General features: G+C 43.6%; 1 long non-coding RNA gene across 1 annotated transcript in view; it reads right to left on the reverse strand.

Annotated features, from left to right (window-relative positions):
• LOC138986790 (uncharacterized) overlaps positions 1-7,741 on the reverse strand; it is a 113,354-nt gene extending 105,613 nt beyond the window's left edge. Inside the window, exon 1 of the long non-coding RNA XR_011463444.1 lies at positions 7,553-7,741. This is a non-coding gene — a long non-coding RNA (uncharacterized lncRNA). The remainder of the gene's footprint in view (positions 1-7,552) is intronic.
• Between the last annotated feature and the right edge of the window lie 9,979 nt (positions 7,742-17,720).

The following is a 17,720-nucleotide window of genomic DNA, read 5'->3' on the forward strand; positions in this document are numbered from 1 at the left end:
TGTAAGGGTGGGTGGGAGACTGTCACCACTAGGTTTGACTCTCCAAGCTCTGGCCCTCTTCACATACCCAGCTCCTCAGTTTAGTGGTGGTTCAGATAGGATTTTGAGAGCCTGGGTCCCCAGTCCCCAGGCCAGTGACTAGTACTGGTCTTCAGACTCTTAGTAATGGGGTCACACAGCAGGAGGTGAATGAGACAAGTCTCATATCTGTTTACAGCCTCCCCCAGTCATTTAAACTCTCCAGGTGGCTCTACTGGTAAAGATCCTGCCTGCCAATGCAGGAAACACGAGACCCAGGTTCAATCCTTGGGTTAGAAAGACCCCTGAGAGAAGGAAATGGCAACCCACTCCAATATTCTTGTCTAGAAAATCCCAAGGACAGAAGAGCCTCATGGGCTATTGTCCATAGAGTCCCAAAGATTCAGACATGACTGAATCGAATTAGCACACACCTGTGAATCTGAATCATGCCAAAACTACCGCATATCCCTCAAATCTTTCTCTGGAAAAACTCTACACAAAAGAGTCCCTGCTGCCAGAAAGGTTGAAGACCATTGTTCTCACACTGAAGTTTTGCGGGTCAGTGGGATAATGCAGAGGGGCAGGCTCAGGGATGGATCCCATGTTCCTGCAGGGCCAAGTAAGCCTCCTTTGGTGTGTTTCTGGATGGTCCCCCTAGCTGTCTCTGGGTCTACCTCTCAACCTCCTTGGAGGTTCGGTTTATGGAAAATGTCTCATGCGGATCCATGAGAATGCGTCAGACACCCACCAATCATATGGAGCAAGACATGTTCCCTCTGGACTGACATCCATACCTCAATCTGTGGCTTGTCCTGTGGCTGGGAAAAAAAGCAGACTAAGTGATGGTGCAAGTCTATTCTCCTGCTATGAGTAGTAGTGTTGATAGTATGCAGGCTGTGCATGTGTGCTAAGCTGCTTCAGTTGTGTCTGACTCTTTGTGACCCCATGGACCAGTAATCCACCAGGCTCATCTGTCCATGGATTTCTTCAGGCAAGAATAATGGAGTGGGTTGTCATTTCCTTCTCCATCTGGATGTTTCGCAAGCAATCCCAGAGCATTGCCTGGGTGCTGGACTTGGTGAGCTAGCACCAGAAGAGGTCATCTTCTAACAGGGACCCTAACAGGGACACTCCTGTTAGGGTTCACAAGGGGCTCATCAGTTCAGTTCAGTTCAGTTGCGTCCGACTCTTTGTGACCCCGTGAATCACAGCACGCCAAGCCTCATTGTCCATTACCGTCTCCTGGAGTTCACTCAGACTCATGTCCATCGATTCAGTGATGCCATCCAGCCGTCTCTTTCTATGTCGTCCCCTTTTCCTCCTGCCCCCAATCCCTCCCAGCATCAGAGTCTTTTCCAATGACAACTCTTCGCATGAGGTGGCCAAAGTACTGGAATTTCAGCTTTAGCATCATTCCTTCCAAAGAAATCCCAGGGCTGATCTCCTTCAGAATGGACTGGTTGGATCCCCTTGCAGTCCAAGGGACTCTCGAGAGTCTTCAACACCACAGTTCAAAAGCATCAATGCTTCAGTGCTCAGCTTTCTTCACAGTCCAACTCTCATTTCCATACATGCACTGGAAAAACCATAGCCTTGACTAGACAGACCTCATAGCATATAGTTAAAAAATGGCCCATTGTGGTGACCTGACAAACAAGGGATGAAGTCACATTGGCCACATTGTCCTGGTGGGCATTCTTTTTCCGTAAGGCAATGCCCTGTTTTTCCCTACTGATGCCAGTTTCTCAAGACTACATGACCATCCAAACATGAGAACCCTCCGACTACGTGATCAGACGACCCCTGCTGCACACTAAAGATAAACTAAAGCCCCCTCCCTTCAGGGCACAATTTCCCATTGATAGGGTATAAGAAGGGTTGGCTGTGAAGGACAAGCACTGGTTTATCTTTAAAGCCAGTCACTTCCTTCCTCTCTTCATATATTAAATCTTTCTCTGCCTGAATGCTTGGCTCAATCTGTTTTTCTCCAAGCTCGCCTTACATTTCTGATGCCGAAACCCAAAAGCCAGGAGGGAAGACCCACTGCAGCTAGGAAAGCTGCTCTCTGAAGCCCACCTCTGGAGGTTTCCTCCCTTGGACCTTGACAAGAAACTGGAATCAGGCCCCAGGGCAGGACTCTCCAGTTGCCTTGCTGGACTGACATCAACACATCAGCTCTAATTTAATCAGCTGCAGGTGTGAGTGAATTCCTGCTCTCTTGGATCCTCTTACTCTTGTCCAGTTTTTGAAGCCCTAGCACTAGGTGGAGGATTCCCACGGCCCTTGGGCCCTCTGCTTCATGCCCCAGTCTTACTTTTAAATAAGGGACTCCTGTTTCAAGGTCGATCCTTGTCGCTGGCTGAGAAGGCTGTGAGAGCAGAGACAGTTTTACACTCAGACCCTCCTCCTCAGTTTGCACTCGCCCTTTTTGCACTCCCTCCATATTCAATTAAAATGGGAACTTTTCAGTCCCAATCCACAAAATCTATCCCTTTAGGCTGACTCCTCTAAAACCTAAGCCCCTTGGGTTTGCTAGGAGAAATAAAGTCAAAGAGACTCGCTTATTACTCTAACATTTTATGGCCACAATATTGACTGGATCATAGGTCCCAGTGGCCAGAAAATGGAAGTCTTGATTTTAGTACTTTATGGGACCCCAATAACTTCTGCTGCAGCAAAGGCAAGTGGTTAGAGATCGCTTATGTTCTGGCTTTCTTTGTTCTTTGTTCTCTGTTCTCTCTCTGTACTCTGTGTTCTTCTTCTCAAATATGTTTAGCCCATTCTGGGCCACATTTCCCTAACACTAAACCTCCTGATCCCTGTTTGTATTTTTTCTCCTCTTCTTTTGATCTTTCCAACCAGAGTTCACTTCCAATCGCCTCTAATCCTCACATAGCAGACCCATTTTCACAACTTCCACCTAACATTCCATCCCCTCACCCGCACCCCCCTACTCCTCTTCTCTGGGTGCAGGCCACTGCTGTTCTGACCGTCCCCCATGCCTTTGGGCTTTAGCTCCACCCCTAATACAAGTCTCTTGTCTCTATCCTGACCTGCCTAAATCCCCTCCTTATACCCAGATACTAAAGGCTAGAAAGAAACAGGACCCTGAATCCCTCCCCTCCTTCCATCCCTTAGGAGAGGTGGCTGGTACAGAAGGCATTTTTCAGGTACACATCCCATTCTCCCTCTGATTTATCTCAAATTGAAAAGCATCTTGGTTCCTTTTCCTCTAACCCTGACCCTTATTTAAAAGAATTTAAATACCTCACTCCGTCTTATGACTTGATCTGGCGTGATATTTACATTATACTCTCCTCTACTCTTCTTCCAGAAGAAAAAGAACGAGTCTGGCAAGCCTCTCAGCCTCATGCTGAGGAAATACATCAAACTGATGATACTAAGCCTGTAAGTTCAGTGCTGTTCCAAGCAAGGGACCCGAGTTGGGACTACCAGGCTGGGCATCTGGGGACAAACAGCCCGTAGTCATATGGTGACTTGCCTTATTGTAGGCCTCCAAAAAGCAGGACATAAAGCTATTAATTTTGATAAACTCAGAGAAATAACTCAAAGACTACACAAAAATCCAACACAATTTCTAGCTACATTAACAGAAGCCCTACAAAAAGATATACAAAATTAATAGTTCCAACTTTCAACAGGAAGTACTACTGTTTTAATACCCATTTTATTTCCTAAGTATCCCCAGACATTTGGGGGGGGAAAAAAAAGGCAGAAGGCCCTCAAACCTCTGAGATCCTTTAAATTTGACCTTTAAAAATTTCTGGGAAGAAAAGGTAAAACTAGAAAAGGCTCAGATAAATCAAGTTAAATATTATCTCTCAGCCACTACCTTACACAACTCCAAACCTCAATTCTCCAAAAAAAGAAAAGAAATCATCTAGGCCCTGTTCCAAGTGTGGTAAAGAAGGGCGCAGGGCCTCCTCATAAGCCCAAAGCCCCTCCAGGTCCATGTCCTAATTGTGGCATAAATTGACATTGAAAGGTAGACTGCCCTACTCCCCCTCCAGGGATCTGGACATCTCCAACTGGTCCTGAGCAGGCATCCTTTGACCCACCTTCGTGTAGACTCCTTGTACTTCCTGCTGAAGACTGAAGCTGTCCAGGACCCCAGGTCCCAACTCTCATCACGTCTACAAAGCCCAGGGTAACTCTCACAGTGTCAGATAAGCTGATCTCTTTTTATTGACACAGGGGCCATGTATTCTGCCATGCATGCTTATTCTGGAAAAATTAAAGCCTCTCAGATCTCTGTTGTAGGGGTTGACGATTTAGTGTCTACACCACAGATTACCGAACCTCTGCCTTGCATACTTCAAAATACTCTATTCTCATTCTTTCTTCATATTCCTAAAATGCCTCACTCCAATCTTTGTAAGGTATCAACTCTCCAATTTAAGGCTTTCCTTACTATTCCAAACCCTTCTCCTGACTTGGCCTGGCTACTGCTTTTCAAACCTGTTATTTCCTCACCTCCCACCATATTCCTGTTTATATTTGTATAAAAGACCTAGTGAAGTTTCCCAATCAACCTCCCTATTTCCCACATACATCAACAGAGGTTAAAATCCATCACTTCTAAGCTGCTGTGCAAGAGTCTCTTGCACCCTACTCACTATCCTTATAACACACCTATCCTACCTTTTAAAAGAAGTCAAATGGTTCCTACTTCCTGGTTCAAGACTTGAGACTTATTAATGCTTCTGTTGTCCCCATTCACCTAGTAGTCCCAAATCCCTATACTCTTCTTGCCCTTATTTCTCCTTCGACTACCTATTTCACTGTCCTGGACTTCAAAGATGCATTTTTCACCATCCTTTTATACTCCGGCTCTCAAAATCTTTTCGTTTTTACCTGGACAGATCCAGACAGCCATCGCATCCAACAATTCACTGTCCCTTCCCCAAGGATTTTGTGATAGCCCTCATTTCTTTGGCTAAGTCCTGGCCTCAGACTTAACCTCCCTCAATTTTGCCCCAGGCTCTATCCTCCAATACATAGATTATCTTCTTCTTTGTAGCACCTCACTCATAGCCTATCAATCAGTGACGTACAATATAATTTAACTTCCTAGCCAATCAGGGCTATCAAGTATCTCTATTAAGACCCAACTTTCCCTTCCTGAGGTCATCTATCTTGGCATTCTCCTGGGCACCAACAAAAAGACACATAACTACAGATAGAAAGCCGCGTTTTATCTGACTTACCACCCATTACATCAAAAATGGAAATTCTGTCCTTTCTGGATTGACTGTATATCTATGCCTTGGAACCCCAATTTTGCCCTCCTACTATAACACCTATACCAAGCTACCCGGGGGGGATCTTTTGAAGCCTCTTGAGCCAAAGTCCAACATCTGTTCAACTTTTAATGCTCCAAAACAACCTATTCTCTGGGCCCCAATTTTAACATTGCCTGATCTCTCTTACCCTTTTATACTCTATACTACTGAAAGACATAAAATTGCCCTAGGAGTCTTAGGACAGATGCAGGGCCCTTTCTTTGCCCCCACTGCTTGTCTGTCAAAACAACTGGATACCACCATACAGGGATGGCCAGCCAGCCTCTGTGCTCTGGCCACAGCTACATTTTTTCACTCAAGAAAGCAAAGGAAGCCCATGATCATTTGCTCACCACGTGACCTTAAGAACTTACTCTCACACAAGGTCACAGCCCTTCTATCGCCTTCTCAAATCCAACTAATTCATGTCACCCTCCTAGAATCTCCCAAGTTCTCTTCTGTACCCTGCTCTACTCTCACCCTTGCCACCCTCATCCCTAATTTTTCTGAGCCTCCAATTCACATTAGAAGACTTGATAACTCATTCATCCTATATCTATCTCCTCAAGTCCTTTAAATAATCCTTATCTTACTTGGAATATCTCTATTGCTCCTAACAACCAAACCCTCCATATTGCACTACTCCATAATCAAAAGAACAATTCAATTATTCAGTTAGGAATAGCTGTGGGAATTGGAACAGGGAATGCAGAACTTACAACCTCTTTAAACTACTATCAACCTCACTAGGATCTTACTGAGGGCCTAAAAGTACTGCTGGCCTTATCATTTTCCAGGGCCAACTAGAGTCCCTGGCAGCTGTGGCCCTTCAAAACAGAAGATGGTGAGAACTTCTCACAGCAGAAAAAAAAAGGGGCCTATGTCTTTTTTAGAGGAAGCCTGCTGTTTCTATGCCAATAAATCACGCGTTGTAAAGAAGGCAGCAAGGAATCTGACAAATAGGGCCTCAAGGGCATCAACATCTCAGTAATCCATGGGCAAACTGGTTAAGCAATTTGGATTGGATGCCACAGCCCTACTTTTACTTAGCCCCCTTTTCATATTAACCCTTATTCTGACTTTCAGCCTCTGTCTAATTCATCTTTTTTCAAAGTTTCTCCAGTCATGAGCTACTTCTGACTGGCACTAATTATCAAAAGCTTTGAGGCCATTCAGACTTCCCCTAACCCACATTCCAGACTTTTCTTATTTTATCCTACAAGGACTCCCCAAACCAGTGGAAAGCAGATATAGAAGACGGACCTTCAGCCCTTATCCTATATCAAAAAAGCTGGAATGTTAAGGTTCACAAGGGTTTATACCATACAGATAGAAAACGGCCCATTGTGATGACCTGAAAAACAAGGGATGATGTCACAGTGGCCACAATGGCCAAGGTGGGGATCCTATTTTTCCTTTAGGCGATATCCTGTTTTTCCCTGCTGATGCCAGCTTCCTTAGACTATGAGACCACCAGACTATGAGACCATTCCGACTAAATGAGCACAAGACCCCTGCTGCAGGCTAAACTAAGGCCCCCACCCTTTCGGGCGCAATTTCCCATCTATAGGGTATAAGAAGAGGTAGCTGTAAAGGGCGAGCACTGGTCTCGCTTCAACCCAGTCACTTTCCTTCTCTCTTCCTATATAATAAATCTTTCTCCGCCTGAATGCCAGAGCTTGCTTTCTTTTTCTCCCCGCTGGTCTTACAACCCTCATCCCTCCTTCCTCCCGCACAAGCTCCTGCAGTCAGGACCCAAGTGCGGCATCAATGGATCCCACACTAAATCAGCGACCAGCCCCTAAGGGAACCAGACAAAAGGGCCCCCGGAGAAGAAGCGGGAAGCCGGCCAGTGGAATACCAGCCGCTGGGGTCCTGGGGCTCTGGGGAGGCAGAGACCTGGCCGGAGTCACGCCCGGGTGGAAGAGGCGCGGTCCCGGTTGGTAGAGACCGGGGTGAAGAGAAAAGGCTGCCCGCCCTAACGGGGCCGTGGACATAGGGTTCGGGAAGAGGTAGAGGCCCGTGGGGGTTGCGGGGCCCAGGAAAGAGGCGGGGTCCCAGCGATGGCGTCCCTGGGTCTGGGGAGGAGGCAGCGGCCCACTGAGGGTTTGAGGAGGAGACCACCCGGCCTGGCTGGGGTCGTGCGGCCTGGGTTTGGGGAGGAAGTGGCCCAGCAGGTGGTGTTGCAAGAGTGTGCTCCTGGGGTCAGGAGAGAGGCGGCGACCTACCTGGCGGGGGTCGCGGGCCTGGGGTCTGGTGAGAAGGCAGAGGCCAAATGTGGGTCGCTGACCTTACAGTCCTGCTGTAAGGGGTGAGGCGATGCCCCGCCCCTGGTGCTGCGCGAACTCAGGGGCCTGGGGCGGCTGAAGCAGATGACCAGTCCCGGTGAGGCCAACTCAACTCACGGAAGCTTCAAACCTCACTCTCTGGAGGAGCACCCAATAATGGTCGCCTCTGTCGTGCGTCACCGCGACGCGTAGCGTCATTACGGCGCCGCCCGTCTTCGCTCTTACAGGAGTTGCCCGGGGACCACTGGTTGGCCGGAAGGAGCTCAGAAGCTGGAGTGTGAACGCTGGCTGAGGATATAGGGCAACAGATCAAAAAGCACTGGAGAGGTGCAACTATTTTCAAGCTGGCGCTTTAGGGTGAGCTTGAACAACTTTGGTAATTGGAAAAATAACCGATAAATCTATTTTATATGGAGGCGTAATTACTTACATGACCTTTGGCCCCCGGACTGCCTTATTTCACCTTATCCTTTTAAAATTGATAAATCATCCAGGCGGCTCACATGCACCGCGTTTTTGTATAAAATTTCTTTTGGTGGGATGGGGCGTGGGCGGGGGGGGGCGGGGTAGGTGCTAAGATCTTTGTGTCCCTCTTTAAATTTTTTATTTGCGTTTGCTCTCTTTTAGGAGGTAATTGCAAGTTAAGGAAATGGCAATCCACTCCAGTACTATTGCTTGGAAAATCCCATGGACAGAGGAGCCTGGTAGCCTACAGTCCATGGGGTCGCAAATAGTCGGACACGACTGAGTGACTTCACTTTCACTTTCAAGTTCTTAGGCATTAAAGTCTCCTGCTTCTCAGTAGTATAAATATAACTTTGTTGTATTTTAGTGGGTCAGTCGTGTCCAACTCTTTGCCACCCCATGGACTGTAGCCCACCAGGTTCTTCTGTCCATGGGAATTCTCTAGGCAGGAATACTGGAGTGGGTCGCCATGCCCTCCTCCATGGGATCTTCCCAACCCAGGAATTCAACCCAAGTCTCTCGCATTGCAAGTGGATTCCTTACTGCCTGAGCCACCAGGGAAACTCTCTCAATAGTATATAGTTTTTTGTTTGGTAGCTGAGTCCTATCTTACTCTTTGACTCCAGGGCTCAAACACTCATCTCCTAGATTGCAGGTAGAATTTTTATTTCTGAGCTACCTGCTAAACATCTCTTGTTAGAATATGGTTTTATTTTGTGTTTATAACAATTGCAAACCTTGTGTTTTGTCCAGGTCAGTCGCTCAGTCGAGTAAGACTCTTTGTGACCCCATGAATAGCAGCACATCAGGCCTCCTCGTCCATCACCAACTCCTGGATTTTACTCAAACTCATGTCCATTGAGTTGGTGATGCCATCCAGCCATCTCATCCTCTGTCATCTGCTTCTCCTCCTGCCCCCAATCCCTGCCAGCAACAGGGTCTTTTCCATGAGTCAACTCTTCACATTAGGTAGCCAAAGTACTGGACTTTCAGGTATAACATCATTCTTTCCAATGAACACCCAGGACTGATCTCCTTTAGGATGGACTGGTTGGACCTCCTTACAGTCCAAGGGACTCTTAAGAGTTCTCCAACACCACAGTTCAAAAGCATCAGTTCTTTGGTGCTCAGCTTTCTTCACAGTCCAACTCTCACATCCATACGTGACCACTGGAAAAACCATAGCCTTGACTAAATGGTCCTTTGTTGGCAAAGTAATGTCTCTGCTTTTGAATATGCTATTTAGGTTGGTCATAACTTTCCTTCCAAGGAGTAAGTGTCTTTCACTGTCGTGGCTGTGATCACGATCTGCAGTGATTTTGGAGCTCAAAAAAATAAACTCTGACACTGTTTCCACTGTTGCCCCACGTATTTCCCATGAAATGTCATGATCTTAGTTTTCTGAATGTTGAGATTTAAGCCAACTTTTTCACTCCCCTCTTTCACTGTCATCAAGAAGCTTTTTAGTTCCTTTTCACTTTCTGCCATAAAGGTGGCATCATCTGCATATATGAGATTATTGATATTTCTCCTGGAGGAAAAAAATAAAAATAAGCCCATCTCAAAGCTGAGAACTGTGTTTTAATCCAAGGACTTGCTGAGGACTTAAGCCTGGGGAGTATCCTCTCAGATCTTTCTGAGGGACTTTTCTCTCAGAAGAAGTAAGGAACGTGCCAGGATATATAGGACTTCTTGCAACAAAGAAGATTGGGACATCAGAAGATGATAGCAATTTAGAGAAAATCAGGCATTTACAAGTTAATGAATTTAGTGCTTTTCTATGTATGCAAAGATGCAAGTGTCTGGGTTCATTGAAATCATGCCTTTGATCATTCCTTTGATGTGTTCCTCAGCCATCTTGCCTTTTAGGGCTTCAGTGATGGCTCATCTTTAAAATAATAATAATAATAATCTTCCTACAACACAGGAGACACCAGGTACACCAATTTGATTCCTGGGTGGGAAAGATGCCCTGAAGAAGGAAATGACAACCCACTCCTGTATTCTAACCTGGAGAATTCCATGGACAGAGGAGTCTGGCATTCTACAGTCTATGGGGTCCCAAAGAGTCAAATACAACTGATTAACTAATATGTCATTCCCTTCTATAGGAATTAATGATAGGATGAGCCTGTGTGTCCTGAAAAAGGCAAAATGTTTATAACCAAACATACTCTTGTGGACCCACAGCCCTCGTCCTTAACTGAAGCCCATCTTAGGCTCTCAGAGTGCTCCTTGTGGCAGGAACCTCACACATTTACTGGGAACACTGTTTAGAAATTGTTGGACATGACAACACCCTATCTTGTATACCAGAATGCTGGTTTTCTTCATCCTGACCCACCTCAGTGCAACACTGTGGTGGCTACAGTGGCCAAGTTTTGGTGGCTTAAACATCTTTGCTTACTGATAAGGCAGATGTTTTTTCCACATTTCATGACTAAAGATAAAGATGTGAATATAAGTAAATGAAGTTGCTCAGTCATGTCCAACTCTTTGCGACCCCATGGACTGTAGCGTACCAGGCTCCTTTGTCCATGGGATTTTCCAGGCAATAGTACTGGAGTGGATTACCATTTCCTTCTCCAGTGGATCTTCCCGACCCAGGGATCGAACCCAGGCCTCCCACATTGGAGACAGATGCTTTACCGTCTGAGCCACCAGGGAAGGAACGATGTGGATATACTGGGTCACAAGAGGACCACAACACTGGAATTTTATGCAGCTATTTCTGTGCATTGGAAAGCTGATGCTTATGTGTTCATGGTATCAGTTCTGTGAAAATGTTAGACCCTCTTTGCAACCTCTGGAATTCTGCAGGCAAGAATACTGAAATGGGTTTCTATGCCTTCCTCAAGGGGATATTCCTAACACAGGGATCAAACCTGGGTCTCCTGTGTTGCAGGCAGATTCTTTACCATCTGAGCCATCAGAGAAACTCATGTCAGTTCTGGAGAGAGGCAAATATTAAAACAAGTTTCTGTATGCCTTATCACACACAGACATCTTCTCAGAGAACAAATAGGCTTTTCACTCTGCATCTGTGAATGAGCTGCCACTCATCTTGTATGGATTTTTTTTTAAAGGGGGACTGGGGTGGAGGGGCCTCTCTCAATCCTTGCATGAGACAGCTTTATACCCTGGATTGGCAAAGCCCTCTGCCTCTGTGAGAGGAACATCAGCAAACTCTGGGACAGAAACAAAACCTCTTTCAATCCGTGCAGTAAGGTGGGAGCCTACCCCAGAGGATAGAGAGGTGCTGTGGGCCCAAGTTCAGTAGGGCATAGGCCAGAGAGGTCTGGAGTGGCCACAGCCACACCTAAACAGGGGCAGGATTCTGCTGATGATAGGAATGTAAGCTCTGCTTGCTGCATCCAGCTTCCATGGGTGGAAGATTCCAGAAGAGAATTACAAATTGGCACTTCCCTTCTCATTTCAGAAAGCTGAATGCTGAAGAATTGATGCTTTTGAACTGTGACGTTGAAGGAGACTTTTGAGAGTCCCTTGCTCTTTGAGGAAAACAGTCAATCCTAAGGAAATCAAGCCTAAATATGCATTGGAAGGACTGATGCTGAAGCTGAAGTTCCAGTACTTTGGCCATCTGATGGGAAGAACTGACTCATTAGAAAAGACCCTAATGCTTGGAAAGATTGAAGGCAGGAAGAGAAGGGAACAACTGAGGATGAGATGGTTGGATGGCATCCCTGACTCAATCGACATGAGTTTGAATGACAGGAAAGTCTGGCATGTGGCAGTCCATGGGGTTGCAAAAAGTTGGACATAACTGAACAACTGAATAACAATAATCTTGTATTGAAAGCAGAGAGATCACTTTGCCAACAAAGGTCCGTCTAAACTATGTTTTTTTCCAGTAGTCATGTACAAGTGTGAGACGTGGACCATAAAGAAAGCTGAGTGCTGAAGAATTGATGTTTTTGAACTGTGGTGCTGGAGAGTGTGGCAGTGTCACTGGTGTCGCACTGAACTAATTCTCACAACCACACAGAATTATGAGAGACAGTGCAGGAAGAACTCATGAAAGAGCAACTCCTTGAGAAAATGCTGAGTGGATATTTAATGAGAACTTATTTGGAATTCAGTAACAGGGCTCAGCAAATCAATAGTAAAACTTTGAAGATAAGGAAGATTGTTCTGCTTGCAGAACAGCATCTGCTGAGGCTGAAGTGTCAGCCAAGGTATCTGCCTTAAGTTCATGAGAAAGAGCATGTAAAGAAAGGGTAAGAATAGTCTCTAGAAATCAGGACCTTGAGAAAGTGACACCATGAATATTACCACGATTCCCCTCTTCTTGTTTTATTAAGGAGCATGTTGATTCTATTCTTGTTGGAGAAACTGTGTCAGCATAGCTACAGTGTGAGTAAGGTGTGAAAACTAGGTGATTAATGTTCAGACTAAAAATAAAACACAAAGAATAAGTATGAGCAATATGCATGGGAAAAACCATGGTTTCAAGTTAAGTTTAGAGAACCAGTTTTTAGGATTCAGCCAGGTAGCGGTCTCAGTGAGTGTTCGGAGAGTGGCATCACAGGAATGTCGTTGGAGAGCCTTTATTCATTCAATAAGTATGTTTTGTAAATGTAAGATGGAATCATTAAGCATAGAATCTGTCCATGCCAACCCTTATTACTTTCCTGTATCAATAATCTTTGAGGTCCCCAATTTTCTATAATATAATTTTAGGGCAAAAGGACTTGTGTAGAGAAATTATTGGAATGGCAGATATACCAGTTGAAACCTTCAAACATACCTATGTCCACTCAAAAATAAGCACATAAAAGAATAGGTTTATGGTAGGACAATGCCCAGAGTCACATCATTGAGAAAGCCAGCAGTAAAAACAAATTTTGTTGTTTAATAGTAACAACTAGACATTCAGATTTTGGAGGCCATATTATGGTGTTCTTATACCATTGTGGGCCTGTATAAGCACATATTTTTTTCTACCTGTGAGATTAGTAATACAGAAAGGCAGATGAGTCCCATGAACTGTCCAAGGGTCATGTAGGATGTGTATACGCATGTCAAGAGGGTATGGGAGCCTTTCACATTCCATGTGGCAGAATCATTAGTGGAAATAGTAATTTCAGGATCTTCCCAAGTGACAATGGAAAATAAGGGAAGTTTCAATAAATGAGCCCAATAAGTAAGGTTGAAACTGGAAGGTTGAATGGTATGAAGGAAAAGGAGAAAAAAGAAGAAAGGATTACATAGTTTTACCTTACCAGCAGAGTTTGCAGTTAGAGTAGTTAAAAGGGAAAGCAATATATTTTCAGGTGTAATAGGAGTGGCAATATTAACAAGAGCTTTTCAACCCTTGAAGTAAAGCGTTTAATATCACCTCAAGTGAAATCATTAACTGGTGAGGAGATCCGAGGTCTCATGAGAGAAGGCACACCTGGAGGTAGTACTGGATTGGTGGTCAGTTGAAAGTTGGGTAATGGTTTCTTGAGTCTGCAGTGTCAACTCTTAGTAAAGTTTAACACAATGAGCAAGTATCCGGAGAGGACCTGATGGAGATAAAACAGTAATATATCATCTTCCCCATGTTTGTAATTTCATTGGACCCTGCCAGATAGTTGATGCTTTAGTCACTATGTTGATTCTGACTCTTGTGACCCCATGGACTGTAGCCTGCTAGACTCCTCTGCCATGGTATTCTCCAGCCAAGAATACTGGAGTGGATTGCCATTTCCTTCTTCAAGGGATCTTCCCAAGCCAGGAACCAAATCTGGGTCTCCTGCATTGCAGGCAAATTTTTTACTGACTGATATAGGAGGGAATCCCAGACAGGAGATAAGGGTTGCTTATACAAAACCAGAGGGTGCTTGCAAAACTGTGGAGGTAAAAAATGTCAGTGTGCAATGGAATGTGAAAAGCTTTGTGAAAATATTAAAGGATTAGTGGTAAATAAGGAAACATACAGCCTTTCCCTTGGGGAAACTAATTCCTTCTTTTTGTTTGTTTAAGCATAATTTTATTAAACCATTAGCTCATTTCACAATAGCTTGACCTATAGGGTTATGAGAAATTCCAGTCATATGTTTGATAGCCTACAAGCGTAAAAACTATTATAATTGGGAGGATGTATAAGTAGGGGCATTGTCAGTTCTAATTATTTTAGGGTGGCCCTAACAGCAAAATATTTCAAAGATGTGCTTGACTATATTTTGCTTTTTTTGCATGGTGAACTGGGCACAAAGGAAACCAGAAAATCTGTCAATAGTTCAGTTGAGTTCAGTTCAGTCACTCAGTCATGTCCTACTCTTTGCGACCCCATGAATTGCAGCATGCCAGGCCTCCCTGTCCATTACCAACTCCCGGACTTCACTCAGACTCACATCCATCGGGTCAATGATGCCATCCAGCCATCACATCCTCTGTTGTCCTGGTCTCCTCCTGCCCCCAATCCCTCCCAGCATCAGAGTATTTTCCAATGAATCCACTCTTCGCATGAGGTGGCCAAAGTACTGGAGTTTCAGCTTTAGCATCATTCCTTCCAAAGAACACCCAGGACTGATCTCCTTTAGAATGGACTGGTTGGATCTCCTTGCAGTCCAAGGGACTCTCAAGAGTCTTCTCCAACACCACAGTTTAAAAGCATCAATACTTTGGTGCTCAGCTTTCTTCACAGTCCAACTCTCACATGCATACATGACTAATGGAAAAACCATAGCCTTGACTAGATGGACCTTTGTTGGCAAAGTAATATCTCTGCTTTTGAATATATTATCTAGGTTGGTCATAACTTTCCTTCCAAGGAACAAGCATCTTTTAATTTCATGGCTGCAATCACCATCTGCAGTGATTTTGGAGCCCCCTCCAAAAAATAAAGACTGACACTGTTTCCACTGTTTCCCCATCTATTTCCCATGAAGTGATGGGGCCAGATGCCATGATCTCCATTTTCTGAATGTTGAGCTTTAAGCCAAGTTTTTAACTCTCCTCTTTCACTTTCATCAAGAGGCTTTTTAGTTCCTCTTCACTTTCTGCCATAAGGGTGGTGTTATCTGCATATCTGAGGTTATTGATATTTCTCCTGGCAATCTTAATTCCAGCTTGTGCTTCTTCCAGCCCAGCCTTTCTTATGATGTACTCTGCATAGAAGTTAAATAAGCAGGGTGACAGTACATAGCCTTGACGTACTCCTTTTCCTATTTGGAACCAGTCTGTTGTTCCATGTCCAGTTCTAACTGTTGCTTCCTGACCTGCATATAGGTTTTTAAAGAGGCCAGTCAGGTGGTCTGGTATTCCCATCTCTTTCAGAATTTTCCACAGTTTATTGTGATCCACACAGTCAGAGGCTTTGGAATAGGCAATAAAGCAGAAATAGATGTTTTTTCTGGAACTCTATTGCTTTTTCAATGATCCAGTGCATATTGACAATTTGATCTCTGTTTCCTCTGCCTGACAATAGTTATATGGATATAAATGAGAGATTTAAAAGTTGGATAATGAGTGACATCCATTTGCCAGATTTCATCTGAAGAGAGTCCTCTAGGGTTGACATTTTACCTGAAGAAGAGGGTGTTAGAAGTGGACAAGTTGAACAGATACAATGTATTTATTTAGTTGCATAATTAGTTAGAGAAAACTGTGTAATGTTCTAGCTCCTTGATGAACCAGTTGGTGTGATTGAAAGGCACATGTAAATAAAGATCCCTTAAAACAAAAATTAGAATTAGCTTGATGATTATCATATGCTAGAGTTTCTGGAAATTGTGTATGTCCTCCAATGCGGGCTATAGAAAGAGAAGCATCACAGAGATAGGTATGACTAGCACAAGGCACAATCAATTCAAACAATTTGGAAGGTTAAAGAGAATGAAGAGTTAAAGTATTGGGAAGCTAAAAATAAAATTGTGTAGGTTGAAGTGAAGTATGGAGCAACTGAAGTCCAAGATACTCTCAAGGAGTGAAATGTTGATTTTTTTTTCTGGAGTTATGATTAATTCCTTGAGTACTTAAACAGACTTGCAGAGAGAAAAGAACTTCTGTTAATTTCTTACAGCATGAATGACAAATTAAAATATCATCCATATAATGATAAATGTTAGCAGTGGGATATTGTTACCTTAAGGACATAGTGTTAGATCATTAAATCATTGACATATAGTCAGGCTCATCATCATGCCTTGAGGTTAAGTATTTCCATCAATATCTATGTAAAGGCTGATGATTTTCAAGAGTTGAAACAGAAAAATGCAATTTTTTCCTTTATTATCTGGGTGTAGAGATGATAAAGAAGCAGTCTTTTAGGTCTATAACATGACACCATGATATTTTAGAAAGTAATGTTGGGTTAGGGAGACCAGATTATAAGGGTCCTATAGGTTGTATTCCAGCATTTATTGTTCACAAATCATGGAGTAAGTGTCATTCAAAGATTTGTTTTTGGACTAGACCCCATGAGTAGCAAGTCTTTGGACCATACCTCTCTTATTAGCCTCTTGGTCTAGGAAAATATTTCCTCTTTTTTTTTTTTCTTTTCATATATAGAGTCACATTGTTATAAGTATGGATTTTATATGAAAGTGTATGTCATCATCATATCAGTAGCTCAGCCACATATTTGGCAATGTAAAAGACACTCATTTTTTTGAAAACAGCAACATCATAAGTAAGAATTTAAGTCAAGAACTTCCATTAGGAATAACCCTGTGATATCCAGATCATTTGATTCGCTTTGTTAAATGACTATATCCTGTTGTTGCTCTTTTAGTTGTAGATTTTGAAGCATCAGATCTTTATTCAAAGATTGATTATTGAGATAAGCTTTAGAACTAAATTTAGAGTGTCCTTTTGAATAACTTAGTTAAACCTCTTAACAATGTAAAATAACCAAAAGGAACTATCTCAGAAGTGAGTCTTAGTAAATATAGACCTTAATTAATTTAAACTAGAATTCACTATTCAGTGAAACATAATAGGTGCCATAGGCTTTACATCAGTTGGGTGGATTTTTCTTTTAGAGTTCTACAGTATAATTTAAGATTTCTGCGTATATCAGGAGATGACCATTTTTACCTTGATGTGGCTGTTCAGAATGAAAGTGACTCCAGTTTCTAGAAGGACAAACCAGAGAGAAAACAAAAATATTTTAATTTTATCTATTTGTATAAATCATTAATTTAAAAAAAATCATCCATAACTTGAGAAGAGTTTCTTTATATCTGAAAACAAAGATTCAGTTCAGTTCAGTTCAGTTGCTCAGTCATGTCTGACTCTTTGCGACCCCATGAACTGCAGCACGCCAGGCCTCCCTGTCCATCACCAACTCCCGGAGTTCACCAAGACTCACGTCCATCGAGTCAGTGATGCCATCCAGCCATCTCATCCTCTGTCATCCCCTTCTCCTCCTTCCCCTAATCCCTCCCAGCGTTAGAGGCTTTTCTAATGAGTCAACTCTTCGCATGAGGTGGCCAAAGTACTGGAGTTTCAGCTTTAGCATCATTCCTTCCAAAGAAATTCCAGGGCTGATCTCCTTCAGAATGCACTGGTTGGATGTCCTTGCAGTCCAAGGGACTCTCAAGAGTCTTGTCCAACACCACAGTTCAAAAGCATCAATTCTTTGGCACTCAGACTTCTTCACAGTCCAACTCTCACATCCATACATGACCACAGG

Source organism: Bos mutus, unplaced genomic scaffold (genome assembly GCF_027580195.1).
Source record: "Bos mutus isolate GX-2022 unplaced genomic scaffold, NWIPB_WYAK_1.1 CTG163, whole genome shotgun sequence".
NCBI classification, from domain to species: domain Eukaryota; kingdom Metazoa; phylum Chordata; class Mammalia; order Artiodactyla; family Bovidae; genus Bos; species Bos mutus.